The 19,462-nt window shown below is 49.5% G+C and overlaps 1 pseudogene; it reads left to right on the top strand.

Annotated features, from left to right (window-relative positions):
- The first annotated feature begins 3,645 nt into the window (after window positions 1-3,645).
- Window positions 3,646-18,895, top strand: LOC132225624 (histone-lysine N-methyltransferase PRDM7-like; annotated as a pseudogene).
- The last annotated feature ends 567 nt before the right edge of the window (window positions 18,896-19,462 follow it).

Genomic DNA, 19,462 nt, shown 5'->3' with positions numbered 1-19,462 from the left:
TCCAGGCCACTGCGGCCTCGATTATCTGTCTGTCCCTCGGTCTCTGTGTCCCTCAGTCTGTGTGTCCCTCAGCCTGTATGTCCCCCGGTCACTGACACCGGGTGAGGCTGCTCCCATCTTCTCAGTGTGGGGGACTCTGGGAGCAGCGACACAACGCAGTAGAGGGAGCACGTGCAGGACCCTCCTCTGTCCATTCCCCGCCTACTTCACGCCTCGCTTTCCCCTGCTTGTCCTGGCCTCGCCCCCCCCCCCCCCCGCAGAGGCTCAACCCAACGTGGTGGCGTGGGAGACCCCCCAAGGACCGCGCTAGAATGGCCTCGTTTTGTTGTGTCGGTATCTTGCCAGCTGAGAGACACTCATACATTTTATTTTTATCTTATAGACACATTCCTTGGAAAAACATCAGCGGAGCTGAATGCTCTGCTCATCATGGTGCCTTTCTTTAGGGGTATGTTGCTTTTTCACACCCTCCAAAGCTTTTCCTTCTTTGTACGTTTTTCTTGTTTATGTTTTGGTTAATTCTTACCAGAGGATATGTTTTTACAGACAGAGGGAGGGAGGGAGGGAGGGAGGGAGGGAGGGAGGGGATAGAGAAGAAACAAAAAAGCAAACATGAATATGCAAGAGACACATGGATCTTTGGCTCCCACAAGAGCCCAGACCAGGGCAGGCAATGAAGCCTGCAAACCAGGTATGTACTCTGGACCAGGAATCCCACCAGCGACCCTTCCCTGGGCACCCGAAGGTCTAACCAGTGAACAAAACTGGCCAGGCCTATTCCTTCTTCTTAGCAGATGAGAGCAAATGTCACTCTTTCTTCTGGCAGAAGGCGGCCAATCTATGATGATCACTCATCATTGATCTTTCTCTCTTCCTTTCTGAACTAGTGGAAATGTATATTTCTAAAAAAAACCACTGTGGCTCTGGCCGGTGTGCCTCAGTGGGGAGAGTGTCAACCTATGTATTGAAGGGTCCCTGGTTCGATTCCCGGTCAGGGCACATGCCCGCGTTGTGGGCTGGATCCCCAGTAGGGAGGGGGTTATACAGGAGCCAGCTGATCCCTGATTCTCTCTCATCATTGATGTTTCCATCTCTATCCCTTTCCCTTCATCTCTGAAATCAATAAAAATATATTTAAAAAAAAACACACTGGGTTTCAACACAAAACTTTAAATTGAAATTTTTTCGCGCTACTAACATGTTCCCATGATACCCTGCATCTGGAGGTGCCATCAACAATGACAGGCCTCCCTGGTACTGATTGCATCAATAATGGCAGCCTACAGGGGAAGGACTGCCTCAGTAATGCCCGCCTCTAGGCTACATTGATCATTGCATCCTCCAGAGTACTAGCTGCCTCAGTAATGCCCTACAGAAGCCGCTGAGTCTAGTGGTAATAACACGTTTTTGCGATACCCTTGCGCCTCGCTGTACCGACTGGCTGCCGCAATCATAGCGGCCGCCAGGTTACTGGCTGCCTCAGGAAAGGAGACCTGTCCGGTACTGGCTGCCTTGGTAACGGCGGCCGCCCCAGGACTGACTGCTCCAATCATGGCAGCCTCTAGGTTACGGACTGAATTACTGAACGCACAGCTTCCCCATGTCAGTGCAGCAGCCAAGGCCTCCCTCTGCAGGGCTGGGACAGGAAGGGGTGCAAAAGCCAGACCCGTGACTTCAGTCCATCCGGGGAAGGAATAATTGCACCCTGGACAGCCTCGATGATTTTGTAGGGTTTTCTGTAGGTTTTGTTTGTTTGTGGTTTTTTGGGTAGACTTTTCCATCAAATTCACGGGATATTAGCTAACATTTCAGAACCACGGACAGAAGCATAAGGTGTTATTCTTTGAATGGCCACAAGAGGGACCCAGAGGATCGTTTTCGCAAAGGAATTGGCTGACAGCTTCCTTTAAGGCAGTGGTTCTCACCCTTCCTAATGCTGCGACCCTTTAGTACAGTTCCTCATGTTGTGCTGGCCCCCAACCATAAAATTATTTTCGTTGCTACTTCATCACTGTAATGTCGCTACTGTTATGAATCGTCATGTAAATGTGTGATATGCAGGATGTATTTTCATTGTGACAAACTGAACATAATTAAAGCATAGTGATTCATCACAAAAACAATATGTAATTATATATGTGTTTTTTCGATGGTCTTAAGCTACCCCTATGAAAGGGTTGTTCGACCCCCAAAGGGGTCGCAACCCACAGGTTGAGAACCGCTGGTCTAGTGGGAATCCCTGTTTCCCAGAAGGCAACTCCCCGCCTACCGCCTGGTCCTCTAGATAAGGAAGCAAACACACGCGCCTGGAAGACAGTCCGGGACCTAAATACCGTCGGGTGGAACACAGACTGGGTCAGGCGGCAGGAAGGATGTGTCACCCCAACACCTGCCCGGGAGGGGGGCTCCGGGCTCCTGGGGTCCCTCCGCGAAACCACAGGAATCCGAGCCCTGGACACCGCCCAGCCGCGCCCCGCTGAAAGCTTCTTGACAGACACTCGCAGGACCCTGGGTAGTCAATCGCCACCAGGGGTTGAGGGCGGAAGGCGGGCTCTTTCCACAAGATTCTGCCCTTGACTGGCAGGAAGGCTGCACCCTGCGCCCCGCCCTTTCCGCGTTTCTGACCGCCCATGGGCAGGCAGGGCCCTGTGACTGCATCACTGATTGGCGGCTGCCTCTGACGCTCTGGGCGCGGGAAGCTCCCCCTCCCCCAGCCTCACACCGCCTGAGGGCGGGAGCGCGCGGCAGGGAGCGCGTGGGTTGGAGGGGACCTCGGCCAGGTGCGCAGCGTGGCAGGGAGACGGACAGGAAAACGGGTGCCTCGCGTGGGAACCCCTTTGCCGCCGGCCTTCAACCCCCAGCCGAAGACCCGGGGTGTCCTCCCGAGAGGCTCCCACTCTGTCAGCCTCCAGGCAACCCAAGTCCGCTAACCCGGAGGACCCCCGGGCTCCGCGCCCAGAGGGACGCTCAATCCCCCAAAGCTCAGACCCAGCACACCCCGAGCCTGGGCTCCCTAACCACGGCACCCCAGAAAGACCAAATCCCCACCTCCGAGACCCGAAACCCTGAAGCCTGTCCTTGAGACCCCAAATCTCTGTGCAGGAGCCCAAATCCTCTCACCCGAGCTCCCCAAGGTTCCTGGCCAGAAAGACCCGGATCCTGTCCTGTGGGCCCGTATCCTCAGCCGGTGACGTCTCTGCCCCTTGAGGCGCCTCCTCCCGCGTGCATTGCTCCGGGATCGCGGGTGCCATTCCCGAAACCGGTTCCTCCCGGCACAGCCCCCCCAACGTCAGGGCGCCTCCACCTCCACCCCCAGGGCCCTCAACTCCCCACCGCGCCCCTCACACCCCCTACCGCGCCCCTCAGTCCCCCCCACCACGCCCCTCAAACTCGTGACCGCGCCCCTCACACCCCCCACCGCGCCCCCAGTCCTCCCCGACCAAGCCCCTAAGACCCCCCCCCCCCACCGGGCCCCTCACACCCCCCACCGCGTCCCTCAGTCCCCACCCGGACCCCTCCCCTCAGACTCCTGACCGCGCCCCTCAGACTCCCCTCCGCCTCCCCAGTCCCCCGACCGCGCCCCTCAGTCTCCCCCTGAGACCGCCCCAGCCGCCGCGGGAAGGAGGCCCCCCCTGGTTGGTCTCAATGGCCGCGGCCCTGGCCACCTGGTCCTGGTCCCGGTCTGTCCTGTGGCGGGAGCGGGTTCGTCAGCGCCTCCTCCCCACACAGGCACTGGGCCTCCAGCTGGGACTGGGCTGTCGGCACCATGAACCCGACAAGGACCAGCAGGACCGCCCCGAGGAGTAGGCGGGGAGAGCGGGGCACATGCCCAAGGTTAGGGGGTCCACGGGGGTGGAGGTGGGGACGGGGGTGGGGACGGGGTGGAGGCGGGCCGCCCCCCCTCGGGCCGGGGCGGACGGACGGACGGACGGACGGTCTCTCCTCCAGCCCAGGGTCGCCTGCAGGGACGTGTCGGTCTACTTCTCCCAGGAGGAGGGGGCGCAGATGGGCGCCTGGGAGCGAGCCGGGCACCAGAACGTGGAGAGCAACTACGAGGTGCTGCTCAGCATCCGTTACCGGGAGGGGGTGGCGGGGCCGCGGGGGGTTGGGGGGCTCCGTCCAGGGCCCGGTCTCCGCCCCGCCCGGCGCTGGCTCTGCTCTTCGTCCCTCAGCTCTTCGCCCGCAGGACAGACACTTTCTTTCTCTCCTTCCAGGTCTCAGGGCCCCTCGACCCGCCTTCATGAGTCGCCGCGGGAGGACAGCCAGGCACGGGGCGGAGGACTCCGAGGACTCGGATGACGAGTGGACCCCGAGGCCGCGAGGTGCGGGCGGAGGGCGCGCAGGTGCCTGACCCCGACCCGGTGTCGGTCGGGCGACCTCTCGGGAGTTACCGGGGAGGAGCAAGAGGCAGAGCAGTTACACACCAGAGGCTGTTCACATAAACCACTTTCTATGAATCATTTATTTTACAGAGAGAGATAGAGAGAAAGAGAGAGAGAGAGAGAGAGAGAGAGAGAGAGAGAGAGAGAGAGAGAGAGAGAGAGAGAAACCTCCATCGCTGCCTCCTGCCGGCCCCCCACCTCACGGTTCATAGGTCGAGGCTCAACCACTCAGCCACACTAGCCAGGGTCATAGAACCTCTTTCAATGTGTAACAATAATTATATACAGATTTAGTGTTGACACTATCACAGAGGTTCCCCCATTTCTCCCCCTTTTCTCACCTTCACCCAGACCCACCCCCTAAATCTACAATAATAAAACCATAATATGCAAATCCAGGGAGGACCAGCTGAAGGACCGGCCAGATGACCAGGCTATGACACACACTGGCGTCAGGCCAGCCAAGGCCTGTGAAACACAATTGGTCCGGCCCCACCATCCCCCATGATGCCCTGCAGAGAAAGGCCCAGGCCACTAGCCACTGGGTGATCAATGGGGGCTCCCCGTCACCCCAAAGAGGGAGGCCCAGGCCACCAATGCACAGCTGGGGCTGCTGAACCAGTCCTCCCTCTGAAGGCGATGGATCGCAGGGCTCCCAGACTGTCAGAGGCACAGAGGGCACAGGCCGGGCTGAGGAATCCCCCGCCCACCCCCGCCCCCACCCCCCCGCCATTCCCGGTACATAAATTTATAAATTTCTTGCAACAGTGCTCTAGTATATATATACTAGAGGCCCAGTGCACAAAAATTTGTGCATTGGGGGGCGGGGTCCCTCAGCCCAGACTGTGCCCTCTCACAGTCTGGGACCCCTTGGGAGATAACGACCTGCTGGCTTAGGCCTGCTCCCGGGTGGCAGAGGGCAGGCCCAATCCCTAGGTGCAGCCCCTGGTTGGGCTCAGAGCAGGGTTGATTGGGGAGTTGGGGAGCCGCCCACTGTCATGCACAGAGCAGGGCGATCGGGAGGTTGCGATGCCACCCTCAGTCACGCTCAGGGTATGGCCGATTGGGGGGTTGGGGCACCGCCCCCTGTCACACTCAAGGCAGGGTCGATGGGGAGGCTGCGGCAACACCCCCTGTCACTCACAGAGCAGGGCCTATCAGGGGGGTTGGGCCTCTGTACCCTGTCACGCACAGAGCAGGGACAATCAGGGGGTTGGGGCGCTGCCCCCTGTCATGCACAGAGCAGGGCCCATCAGGGGGTTGGGGTGCTGCCCTCTATCACCACAGAGCAAGGCTGATCAGGGTGTTGGGGCGCAGCCAATCTGACACTCAGGGCAGGGCCGATGGGGAGGTTATGGCTCTACCCCGTCACACACAGAGCAGGGCCCGTGTGGAGGCTGGGGGGTTGTTGCCCCGGCCCCTGTCACACACAGAGCCGCAGGGCGATCAGGGGGTTTGGGCGCTGCCCCCGTCACACTGATCCCGGTGCCGGGAGGACTCTCGGCTCCGCTGATCCTGGTGCTGGGAGGCATATTACCCTTTTACTATATAGGATAGAGGCCTGGTGCATGGGTGGGGCTGGCTGGTTTGCCCTGAAGGGTGTCCTGGATCAGGGTGGGGGACCCCACTGGGGTGCCTGGCCAGTCTGGGTGAGGGGCTGAGGGCTGTTTTCAGGCTGGGGGTGACTGAAGCTCCCAACCACTCCTTTTTTTCTTTTTTTTTCTATTCTGGGCCAGCTTTAGCTCTGAGGTTTGGCTCCAGCTCTTAGGCCTCCACTGCTGAAAGTAGGTTTCTGGCCTTTGCTTACAATGCTGTGATCCTGCTGGCTGAAGCCCAGGACTAAAGCAGGTTTCTGGGGTTTTGTTTAGCTTCTATATTTGTTACATAGTTGCTTAGAGTTGCAGGTCAGAGGCCTGCAGCGGCAGGCGGGGAACGTTGGAGTCCTCTGTCACTGAAGCAAGCAAGCCTCATGTTAGTTTCAAGCTGCCTGGCTGCCGGCCGCCATCTTGGCTGGCAGTTAATTTGCATAATGCCCTGATTAGCCAATGGGAAGGGTAGTGGTCGTATGCCAATTACCATGTTTCTCTTTTATTAGATAGGATATATATATATATATATATATATATATATATATATATATATATATAATTTTTTTAAGCTGTTCTCTCTCTGGGAGCACACACACCCCTCACCCTTTCCCCTCTACTCCCCCCCCACTAGGTGTGCATCTCCTAAACTAAGAGACCCAGGAGACTTGCACCAGAGAGTATGGGCAGTGGCAGGTCATTCAGGCTAACCCCCTGAACCTGGCTCCAAGGCCCCTTTGCTATGACTTTCCAATGAGCCAAAGCAGCCCGCCTAGGCTGAATTCTTTCCTTTAACCTTTCTAGAGCAACACAGCAGCCCAGCCTAGGCTCTCTCCTGCTGCTGCTTCTATCCTAAGTCCTTCCTTGTTTCACTGTCCCCAGCTTTAATAAACATTCTTTCAAAATAAAAATAAATAAATAGCCATGGCTCGGTGCCTCAGTTGGTTGGAGCATCCTCCCATACACCAAAAAGGTTTTGGGTTCCACCCCCAGCCGGGGTGTGTATGGGCTACAAGTGATCGATGTTTCTCTCTCACATCTATGTTTCCCTCTCTTTCTTTCTCTTCCTCTCTCTCTAAAATCAATAAACATATATTCTCACGTGAGGATTAAAAAATAATAGTAGAAGGCGATAAATGGTGATGGAAAAATAAAATAAAATAAAGGCTGGAAACCAAGATGGAGGCATAGGTTAAAAGCAGGAGATTGCTGCCTCGAACAACCAATTCAAGGGTACACCTAAAAGACAGTACGGACATCATCCAGAACCACAGGAAGGCTGGCTGAGTGGAAATTCTACAACTAGGAGGAAAGAGAATATCATACCCAGACTCAGAGGAGGCGCAGAGCTGAAGTGAAATACTCAGGTATGGAGTGCGGGCGGAGCGGGCTAACGGCGGAGGGCGCGGTTGTTGTTTTCAATCGGGAGGGAGTTTCTGACTTGGAGCTCCAGATCCGGGCGAGTCTCTAGGGACCCAGATTCAAACGGGAGAAGCAGGACTGTCTGGCTTCGGTCGGAACTCGAAGGCAGCTTTCTCTCCGAGGTTTGCAGCGGTTGCTGGGACTCTGTGAGGCAGAGCCCCTAGGGACGGAACTGAGAGCAGCCATAACTGTTCACTCCGGCCCGCCCTGTAGATCCCCGGGGACCCGCCCCGCCCAAGCCCTGCGCAGAGCCGTTTGCCGCATAGCCTCAGGCAAACGCTAGATTAGCACCGCCCTAGAGATCCAGCACAGAAGCTCTCCCACTGCAGACACAGCTCACTCTCATGGCCAGTTAGCCTGGAGGTCAAATCACCCCTGGTATTGCCAACCAACAACAATCAAGGCTTAACTACAACAAGACTACGCACAAAGACCACTAGGGGGTGCACCAAGAAAAGATAAAAAAATGCGGAGACAAAGAAACAGGATGCAAATGTCAGAAATGGAAGATATAGAGCTCAAAACCACACTTTTAAGGTCTCTCAAGAACTGTCTAGAAGCTGCCGATAAACTGAGTAAGGCCCTCGAAAAGACTGGTTAGACCGCCGATAAATGTAGTGAGATTCTCAAGAAATCTAATGAGATCCTCGATATTGTGATAAAGAACCAACTAGAAATTAAGCATACACTGACTGAAATAAAGAATATTGTACAGACACCCCACAGCAGACCAGAGGAGCACAAGAATCAAGTCAAAGATTCAAAATGCGAAGAAGCCAAAGACACACAACTGGAAAAGCAAAATGAAAAAAGAATCTGAAAATATGAAGATAGTGTAAGGAGCCTCTGGGACAGCTTCAAGCGTACCAACATCAGAATTATAGGGGTGCCAGAAGATGAGAGAGAGCAAGATATTGACAACCTATTTGAAGAAATAATGACAGAAAACTTCCCCCACCTGGTGAAAGAAATAGACTTACAGGTCCAGGAAGCGCAGAGAACCCAAACAAAAGGAATCCAAAGAGAACCACACCAAGACACATCATAATTAAAATGCCAAGAGCAAAAGACAAAGAGAAAATCCTAAAAGCAGCAAGAGAAAGAAACTCAGTTACCTACAAGGGAATACCCATACGGCTGTCAGCTGATTTCTCAACAGAAACTTTGCAGGCCAGAAGGGAATGGCAAGAAATATTCAAAGTGATGAATACCAAGAACCTACAACCAAGATTACTTTATCCAGCAAAGCTATCATTCAGAACTAAAGGTCAGATAACGAGCTTCACTGATAAGGAAAACTAAAGGAGTTCATCACCACCAAACCAGTATTATATGAAATGCTGAAAGGTATCCTTTAAGAAGAGGAAGAAGAAGAAAAAAGGTAAAGATACAAATTATGAACAACAAACATGCATCTATCAACAAGTGAATCTAAGAATCAAGTGAACAAATAATCTGGTGATCACAATAGAATCAGGGACATAGAAAGGGAATGGACTGACTATTCTTGGGGGGAAAGGGGTATGGGAGATGCGGGAAGAAACTGGACAAAAAACGTGCACCTATGGATGAGGTCAGTGGGTGGCGAGTGAGGGTGGAGGGTGGGGTGGGAACTGGGAAGAGGGGAGTTATGGGGGGAAAAAAGAGGAACAAATGTAATAACCTAATTCATCGAGTACTTACAAACTGGTAAGAAACAGATCAACAAAATATAAAATAAAATAAAGAATAATAATATAATTATATAGATATAGAACATTAACAAACAAGTATACAAAAATATAAAAGTGAGTAAAAAATAACTAATTCAGAAGAGTTGTCATCACATAGAAGGAGGAAGGTCTGACGGGTGAGCAGTGCTCTAAGACCTGCATGGGGACATATGGGAAAAGTATTACTCATGGTAGTTAGGGGGTTGGGTTGTGGGCCAGGGTAGGAAGTAGTTCACTATTGTATCAGGTTTCATGTCAGCCATGGCATCATCTGCCAGGTTTCATGAAAGTCTGGTTGGTAGGGTCTGAGGTTGGAACATAGCTGAAGTCACGACGTTATCTCTAACTTGCCCGAAACTCTGTTTCTGTGGTGACTAGACCTGAGTCTTTGTTCCTAAGACCTTGTGATGCTGATCAGAATCTAGTGATTAGGAAAGGTGGCACAGTCTACATGTGCAAAGGAGGAAGGATAAGAAAGAAAGGAGGCAAGGTGGTCCTGGTGCCATTGGACTGGACAAGGCCAGTGTGAAGACAGAAGGCTGAGAGGAGAAAGGGCCAGGTAGCAGAGTAGAGATTCTTTGCAATTACTTGACTGTCATTATATTTGTGTCATGAAAGGCCAATTTTTTTTATTTTTTGCTGTTTAGGGCAATTTTATTTTTAAATCCTCACCCAAGGATATTCATTGAATTTAGAGGGAGGAAAGGAGAGAGACAGAAAGGGAGACAGAAACATCAATGTGAGAGAGGAACATTTATCCGTTATCCGTTGCCTCCCGTGTACACCCCAATACAGATCAAACCTGAAACCTTGTGGTGTACAAGACAATACTCCAACCAACTGAGCCGCCCATCCACGGCTAGGCCAATTTAAATATATATATATTGAACAGAGGATGAAGTACAGATGGGGTTTTGTCTATTTTTAAACATTTTAAGAAAATTAGCTGATGCTCCTAATAAAAGCATAAGCCTAATGAAACATCAAAAAACATTTTCCAATCATCCTTGTTCTGTCCTTAGATCACTCTCTGATTCAGACTCTGAAAAAATAATAATCCCCAGATTTTGAAATAATTACCAACCAAAAATGATTTCTCACCTGGCAGGCGTGGCTCAGAGATTGAGCATCGACCTATGAACCACGAAGTCGCAGTTCGATTCCCAGTAAGGGGACATGCCCAGGTTGTGCGCTCGATCCCTGCTGTGGGGTGTTCAGGAGACAGCTAATCCATGATTCTCTATCATCTTTGATGTTTCTCTCTCTCTCCCTCTCCCTCTCCCTTCCTCTCTGAAATTATATGTATTATTGATTTCTCACCATCTTTTAGCTAAACCTTCTTGGGTGGCCTTCAGAGTGGAACAGAATAAACATCAGAAGGTGAGTATTCCCCAAATCCTGTTGAAAAGAAATTCTTCCTCCTGGATGCAAATGCAGGGAAGAGGAGAAAAACTCAGAGTGCATCCTAGAAACTGCCACCTTTCTTTCCTGACCTCTTCAACAAAATGCCCAATATCATCTCAGTCGTTAATAACATCAGCTACAATAGTAGCTGCCACGGGTTTTATATTCACAATGCTTCAGACTCTAAGAATTCTACGTGAATAAACTAACTTAAACCTTACCACAACCCTATGAGGTAGGTACTATAACTACCACCATTTCTGATGAGGAAACTGAGGTTTCAGACATATACAAGTGTTTGATTATATGTCTGAGATCACAGTATTGGTGGGCATGCACTCTAATCCATAGCTTCATCTCTAAAACACTTACAAGCTCATTAAAATGTCCATAGTTTCATGCAGTTTCCACTGTCTTATCCATACATGATTACGTCTTTCACTGACTGATGATTCCAAACACTATGCTGCCGTGAGAGATGCACTAAGACTTCCGACTCGCGGAAGCTTACTGACATATAGCCAGTTTGCATGGTGCATGTTCCCCCATGAAGAAGGACATAGGAACCCCAGCATCAGAGCCTCCTGGTCAAATAAAAGAAAGCATCTCTCAACTCTGGGGAGCTTCAGGTTTGACAATTGAGAAACAATAAATAAAGTGACTTAAGAACTTCATAGAGATGACACACTATTCAATAGAAGCTCATCCATCTGGAACTGGTTTTGAATGCTCATTCCAGTAAGAAGCATGGCTTCTTTCTCTGAGCTCTAATTAGGACAGTGTCATCTTGTTTGAATCATTTGCTCCCCCTGCCTACATCTGTATTGTGAGCTCTTTGGTTCACAGCAGGTTTTTCTCTTCCAGAAGTCCCAGGCCCAGCTCAGGGTCCCTGAGGGCCCCTGAATGTTGGCTGAAAGAGTGCTTTAAAATTTACAAATTAAACTAGAATAGGGTCAAAAAATAATGAAGATAATTTACATGTGATTTCAAATACAGAGACGACTGAGAGGTACATTGATAGCAGGACTGTAATTTGATTTTCACACTGTACCAAAGAGCTCACAGAACACTTTGGTGAACACCGTTATATGTCATGTTCATTATAACATTAAGAATTAGCATGTTATAGGTCGGGAAAAATGAAGAGAACTAGCTAGTAGCACAACCTTATTCAAACAGAATTGGTGGGATCCAACTACTCTAATTACAAGTATTCTTCCCGTGATATAGTAATTTGCACATCCTATATAATATGCTAAGTGTCCAGTCGCCCGTTCAACCAATCAAAGCATAATATGATGATGACATGCTAATGCCACTAAATGCTCGCTATGATGTGCACAGACCACCAAGGGGCAGACAGTCAACCGGTAGACCAGTTGCTATGACGTGCACTGATCACCAGGAGGAAGACGCTCTGACCTATAGGTTAGCTTGCTGCTGGGGTCCAGCTGATCTGGACTGAGGGAGATGGCCGGACACACCCTGGAGTCCTCCTGCGGTTCCTCCCCAGCTGGCCAACCTCCCGCGTGCCTCCCCAGTCCGGATCGTGCCCAAGTGGGGTCCCTCAGCCTAGCCTGTGCCCTCTCGCAATCCAGGACCTCTCGGGGAATGTCGGAGAGCCAGTTTTGGCCTGATCCCACAGGCCAAGATGAGGGACCCCGCTGGTGCATGAATTCGTGCACTGGGTCTCTAGTTTTAGCATAATTTTCCTTATTTTCCCGATAGGTTTCTGCCAGCCATTTCTTTTGCAAAATATAAGTTTTTATTGATTTTAGAGAGAAAGAGGAAGGGAGAGGGAGAGAAGCATCAGTGAGAGAGAAAAACATGGATCGGTTGCCTCCTACACAGACCCCCACCTGGGATCTAACCCGTAACCAGGACATGTACCATGACTGGGAATGGAACCGGCAACCCTTCAGTTCAACCAACTGAGCTACACCAGCCAGGGCTCTGCCAACTATTTTTCTTTCTTTCTTTTTTATTCTTAATCCTCACCCAAGGATATTTTCTCATTGATTTTTAGGGAGAATAGAAGAGAGAGGGAGAGACAGAGAGAAATATCAATGTGAGAGACACATTGATTGGTTGCCTCCTGCATAAGTCCAGACCAGGGCATGGGCCAGGGAGGAGGATCCTGCAACCAAGTCACTGGCCCTTGATCAGAATCGAACTAAGGACCCTTCAATCCGCAGGCTGACACTCTATCAACTGAGCTACACTGGTTAGGGCCCAACTATGACTTATTTTCTTACCAGTATCTTTCACTCTCACTGTTCTATTAAAAAAAAAGGTCCTTAAGGCATGGTTTCTAGTCTTCAATTCACAACCCACATTGGCCATTTCTTTTTCCTCTAATATTCATACTTCCCAGGTATTTCAGAGTTGTTGAAGTGTTCATTGAAGTCATGTATGTGAAAATATATCATAAACCCTACATAATTAAATAAATGCATGTTACCTTTTAATATGGGACTTCCACATTGAACGCAAAGTCCAGGACGTCATTAAGTAATGAGTCTACTTTGAAGGAATTGTCAGGAACAGCAAATTTGTTGACCACAAGTGGCTCAGAGCAGACTCAGAAACCAGTGCCCCCTCCTGGAGAAGCAAGTCCCTCTGGACAGCACCCTAGATCGAAATTGGGTAAGTTACATAATTTGGAGATTTCAGTTCCACTAATTCTTCTAGAAAGGCTAATCAGTATAGCCTAGGTATGTGGGGTGGACTTTGCATAGGCCTGGATTTGAAACTGGAGTTAGCACTGAAGCTTTGAGCTAATCTTACCAACTCTCTGAGCTCCTGAATGCTAATGTGTAAAGTGAACATAAGGAAACATGGGTCACATATAGTTTGATAGCATTAAATTAAATCTTAAACAATCGACACATGCAAGTTGTCCAATAAATCCATCTGTGATAATAGCAACCATATTCTCTTGGTGTTGTGTGCCCAGGTCTTTACTCAGTGCCTAACACATAATGTTCCCTCAATACATACTTTATGAATGACCAAAGCTTGGGAGGTTGAACCTCATAATGGGATCATCTAGAAACTAAAATTGAATCAGCCACCAATAGTCAGTGTGGAGTGCTAGTCTTTTAGTTAATGGAGGAAAATACCACATACTATAATAGAACAGGCAATCATTTCATGGTTGGACATTGTGTGTTTTCTGATAAGATAGGGACTAATGTTCCAGACCTCATCCCCTCAGTCACCTGCCCTTCTCCCATGTAGACCTCAGGAGAAAGGAGATCGAAGTGAAGATGTATAGCCTACGAGAGAGGAAGTGTTGTGTCTACCAAGAGGTCAGCGAGCCCCAGGACGATGACTACCTATGTAAGCTCACCCTCACCAAGGAACATGTTATGTCTTGATGCAAGAATTTCACTTGGTCTTTGGGTGCCCAAATCATTCCCTTCCTCTCATGACCAGGAGTACAGGATTGAGGCTCAAAGATGTGAGCTCCTTCCAAAGCCCTTCATGTCCAGGAACATGCACTGCACCCTCCCTCTTCCCTGTTGCTCTTGCCTCCAGATTGTGAGAAGTGTCAGAACTTCTTCATTGACAGCTGTGCTGTGCATGGGCCTCCTACGTTTGTAAAAGACAGTGCCGCGGACAAGGGGCATGCCAACCGCTCAGCCCTCACTCTGCCCCCTGGGTTGAGAATCGGACCATCAGGCATCCCTGAGGCTGGGCTTGGAGTGTGGAATGAGGAATGTGATCTGCCCGAGGGCCTGCACTTTGGCCCTTATGAGGGTCAGGTCACAGAAGATGAAGCCACAGCCAACAGCGGCTACTCCTGGCTGGTGAGAAGTTTACCTCTTCTCTGTCCTCTGGCTTCCCCGTCCCTCCTGTGGCTTGGGGGGCCCCCACCTTCTACATGCTAGGACATGGATGGGGACCATATGGTTAGTTAGCTCTGTGTACTGGGCGGACTTTGCATGAACATGGAGCTCCTCTCTAAGGATCAGAGGGTAAATGGGAGCAAAGTGGTACAGACTCCTCCCTTGTGGGGCTCCTGCTTAGTGGACAAATCGACTCCGACGTGTAGATGATGAGTAAGAAAAATATCCTGTGATCACCATTGGCAGTTGAATCACCATGCAGGCTGAAAGAGATTTGATGACAGTAGATTAAAGTAATTCTTCTATTATATACACACAACCACACACACACACACACACGGCCTTTAACTTCTTTTCCTGAAATGCAGATCACCAAAGGGAGAAACTGCTATGAGTATGTGGATGGAAAGGATACATCTCAGGCCAACTGGATGAGGTAAGGTCACTAGGCTTCTGGGTGCTAAAGAGGATACTCATGCCTCACAACCCACATGTCTGTCCTTCCCATCATGCCTCCCTAATGGTCTCCCTCAGTTCTCTGTTCCCCTTTTTTCTCCATACAGTGATCTTTAACATCTAGAGACATTTAGGAAAAAAGGATGTAAAAGTATAGCATATGTCCTCAAAATAGAAGTCTCTGGTTTAGGCACTGACTGGGAAATCCTTGAGGATCCTGTATTACTCTGTGATTTATCTAATGGACATTAGTTAAACACCTACTATGTTCCAGTTTGGAGGAAGGAATTCATTACTTACACAGATTACACAATCCATGACCCTAGGGAGGACTTACTGCAGACGGACATGAAACATTTTATTTCATAAACATTTAACTCTAATTTTCCTATTTTTCAAGAAGTGCCCAGTGCCCAGATAGCCTTGAACCAAGGATAGTCTCAACCTGTGAGGGCAGCACATCATCCCAAACTCATTCTAACTACAACTGGGTGTTGGAGCCTGCAGAGTAATAGTGCTCATGGCCCTTTCCTGAGGGGCTCCCTTGTGTCAGGGGAGACAGATTATGAATAAACTACTATTGTTCTGTGTTATTTTTCTTAGACAGAGAGACCTCCACATTTCTGTGGGAACCTGGGGGAGGCAACTGAATGATGCCTTCAATAAAGTGTGGGGAGACTCGACAAAGGCCTCTGAAGAGAAGGTAGACTTGGACTGAGTGTTGAATGATGTGAGTCCTAGATCAAGCCCCGAGTTCTGTGGTGTAACACAGAACCTGACTTACAGCTTAGAGAAGCTAGAGGTCACCAGGTTTGATGGGGAAGTCTGGAATGAGGCTTTGGAAATGGCATTAGGCAGGATGAGCACTGTGAGCAGGACTTAGAGACAGGAATTCACATGACATTGTGACAGTGGCTTGGACATTGAACAGAAGTTTCCCCAGGAGCATGGGTGTGGGAGCCATCAGTGCTGAGGGCCTTAAGCGTCAGTGAGGAGCTGGACACGAATATGACAGGTAGTGGAAACTCATCGCCTGTGGTTTTCTTTCCTTTCATCTGCCTCAACGCCAGGTATGTGAACTGCGCCCGGGATGACCAAGAACAGAACCTGGTGGCCTTTCAATATCACAGGCAGATTTTCTACTGAACCTGCCGGGTCGTGAGGACGGGCTGTGAGCTGCTGGTCTGGTATGGAGAAGAGTATGGCCAAAAGCTGGGCATCAAGTGGGGCAGCAAGTGGAAGACAGAGCTTGTGGCCGGGAGAGGTGGGCACCACTCTTCTTCAACATGGAAAGAAAGAATTCTTAGAAGTTTTCATGCTCCAACTCTCAAGTAGAGTAAACTCCACTCTTGAGTCAGCAAAGCTTCAAATCAGATGCTTCAGAAATGGATGGCTCATCACATAGGTTTTTGATTCTTAGGAACAATTTTAATATTTTTATTTTTGTTCTAATTTTTAAAGATATGCTTTTATTGGTTTTAGAGACAGAGATGAAGGGAGAGGGAGAGAAATATCAATCTGCTGCCTCCTGCATTATCCCTACTGGGGATCAAGTCCACCACCCAGACATGTGCCCTGACCAGGAATCAAACTGGCTACCTCTGGGTGAATGGGACAATGCTCAACGAACTGAGCCACACTGGCCAGGGCCTATTTTTGTTCCATTTTAAAAAATACTTCATGCACAAAATACACAGCATCATACAGTGCTGAAAGGGTTAGAGGCAAAACAAATAAAAAAAAAAAGGTTTCAGGCACTTAACCAGCTCTCTCATCAAGGTGGTTGTTTTTGGGTTGTTGTTTTTGTTTTCTAACACTTTAGCTGTTTCTGCTTCATTTACTGCATATTTCTAAATGAAATGTGTGTGTTAACATGCATTCATTCATTATTTTGTGACTTGTCATGTGAATTCCTACGCGGTGCCACGCAGGGTTCTGGGAGCTGGAAATACAGATGAACACCATGATCAGAATCACTGCTCCTGAGCAGCTGGCTGGTGAAGGAGGGAAGCAATGGCAGACATATGTGCATGTGCTTAATATTACACAGTGGTTAGCGCTTTGGAGAAAACGGGACCTGGACAAGTGCCTAGGGATCAGTGTGAGGGGAAGGTGGGTGTGTGGGATTGCAGAGGTCAAGGGAAGGCTTTCTCAGGAGACAACAGTTACAACAGTTGTGTCACAAGGTCCCAGGCAGAGGGAGGGGCTGGTTCAGGGAAGGAAAGAGGTGGGGTGTTGAGCTGACTGAGGGCTACTCCCGTCTCAGTCTCAGTACAGAAGGTAAGAACAAAGGTTGGACAGATGCCTAGCAGCCTGGAAATACAGTGCCTATGATCCAAGCTGAGATACTGGGGACTTTCTTGAGTGAGACGGGACAATTGAGCAGTTTTCAGCTGCAGAGTGGCATGTTCTAAAACTATGCTTTGTTAAATTTTTTGGAAAATAAACTTCAGTGGGGAATCCCCTCCGAGATTATTTCAACTCCAAGTGAGAGAGGAAGGCGGACTGGCTGGAGAGGGACGGGAGTCAGGAGTGTAAGAAGCAGGTTGGGGAAATATTTTTGTTGTTGTTGTTAATCCTCACCCAAGGATATTTTTCCACTGATTATTTTTTGAGAGAGAGTAGAAGGGGGAGAGACAGAGAGAGAAACATCAATAGCTTGTCTCCCACGGGCACCCCAACCAGGGCTGGGGATTGAGCTTGCAACCAAGGGACGTGCCCTTGACTAGAATCGAACCCAGGAACCTGGAGTCGCCAAAGTGACGCTCTATCACTGAGCCAAACTGGCTAGGGCATGGTTGGGGAGATATTTTGAAACAGGACTTTGTAGTGTATTTGAAATAGGCTAACACTGAAAGAAATCAAGTAGGAATACTGTGTGAGGAAAGACATATTTCCATTTTATGATTTGTGGAAAACTGAGAGAGAAGCAATTGCTAGTTGGGGCCTATTGTTCCTCTATTTTTAAATATGTTTAGTGATTTGAGAGAGAGAGGAAGGGAAATGAACAGAGAGATAGAAATATCAATATGTATCAGCTGCCTCCTGCTGGGATAGAGCACAAAACCTGGGCATGTGCCCTGACCAGGAATCAAAATGGTGACGACCTGGTTCATGGGTTGATGCTCAACCACTGAGATACCTGGCCAGGCCTGTGGTTTTTCTCTTTAACATGACTTAGAAGATACATGTATATGGAAATGTCACGATAGTCAAACCCATATAAGGAGTCAAATGGCTTCTGATGGTCCTTGATCTGTAAGACCTTTTTTCTTTTCAATCCTTACCAAGGATATTTTTCCAATTATTTTTTATAGAGAGTGAAAGACAGAGGGAAAGACAGAGAGAAATATCAATGTGAGAGGAACACATCGATTTGTTGCCTCCTGCACAATCCCTGACCAGGTCCCGGGCCGGGTAGAAGCCTGCAACCAAGGCACATGCCCTGGATGGGAATCAAACCCACGACCTTTCTGTCCACAGGCTGAAGCTCTATCCACTGATCCAAACTGACCAGGGCTGTAGAAAAGACTTTTGATATGGGGTCTCTGGATTTCTGCAGAAGAGCAGTGCAGACAAAGAAAAATAAAAGTAGACTGTGAAGGAACACTCTGTGGGAGGCAGATCTTGCACTGTCAACACAGTTAGAATGATTCCGGAGACAGGTCTTACCAGGAGACAGAGCGTAAGGCACAGGCAGCCTTGCCCACACATGCCCTGACCAAAACTTTCTCCTTCAGCAGAACCAAAGCCAGAGATCCACACATGTCCCTCCTGCTCTGTGGCCTTCTCCAGTCAGACATTCCTCAGCCAACATGTGAAACTCAATCACCCCTCTGAGATTCTGCCAGCAGCACCTGCAGGAAAACACTTCCAGTCAGGGGAACCCGGCCCAGAGCATCAGAATCAACAGCAGCAGCAACATCCTGGTCCACATGGGTGGAATGACAAAGCTGAAGGTCAAGAGGTCAAAGGAACGTCCAAACCTTTGCTTAAAAGGATCAGGCACAGGAGACCTTCAGGGGACTCTTTCAAACCTCCCAACAGACAAACAGGGAGCTCCAGTGAGCGTGAGAGAATAATGGAGGAAGAGCCCAGCACAGGCCAGGACGTAAATCCAAAGAACACAGGCAAATTATCTATGGGAGTAAGAATGTCAAAAATTGTAACAATCAATCATGGAGGGTGTGGGCAAGGCTTCAATGATAAGTCACATATCGACACACACCAGAGAACACACTCAGGGGAGAAGCCATATATTTGCAGGGAGTGTGGGAAAGGCTTTACACGGAAGTCACATCTCATCAGACACCAGAGGACACACTCAGGGGAGAAGCCATATGTGTGCAGGGAGTGTGGGCGAGGCTTTACACAGAAGTCATCTCTCATCAGACACCAGAGGACTCACTCAGGGGAGAATCCCTATTTGTGCAGGGAGTGTGGGCGAGGCGTTACAGATAAGTCAAGTCTCATCAAACACCAGAGAACACACTCAGGGGAAAAGCCCTATGTGTGCAGGGAGTGTGGGCGAGGCTTTACACAGAAGTCATCTCTCATCACACACCAGAGAAACACTCAGGAGAGAAGCCCTATGTGTGCAGGGAGTGTGGGAGAGGCTTTACAGATAAGTCAACTCTAATCATTCACCG

This window comes from Myotis daubentonii, chromosome Y, assembly GCF_963259705.1.
Source record: "Myotis daubentonii chromosome Y, mMyoDau2.1, whole genome shotgun sequence".
NCBI lineage: Eukaryota > Metazoa > Chordata > Mammalia > Chiroptera > Vespertilionidae > Myotis > Myotis daubentonii.
Note: the sequence above shows the minus strand (reverse complement) of the source record. Positions and strands in the feature narration are given on the sequence as shown.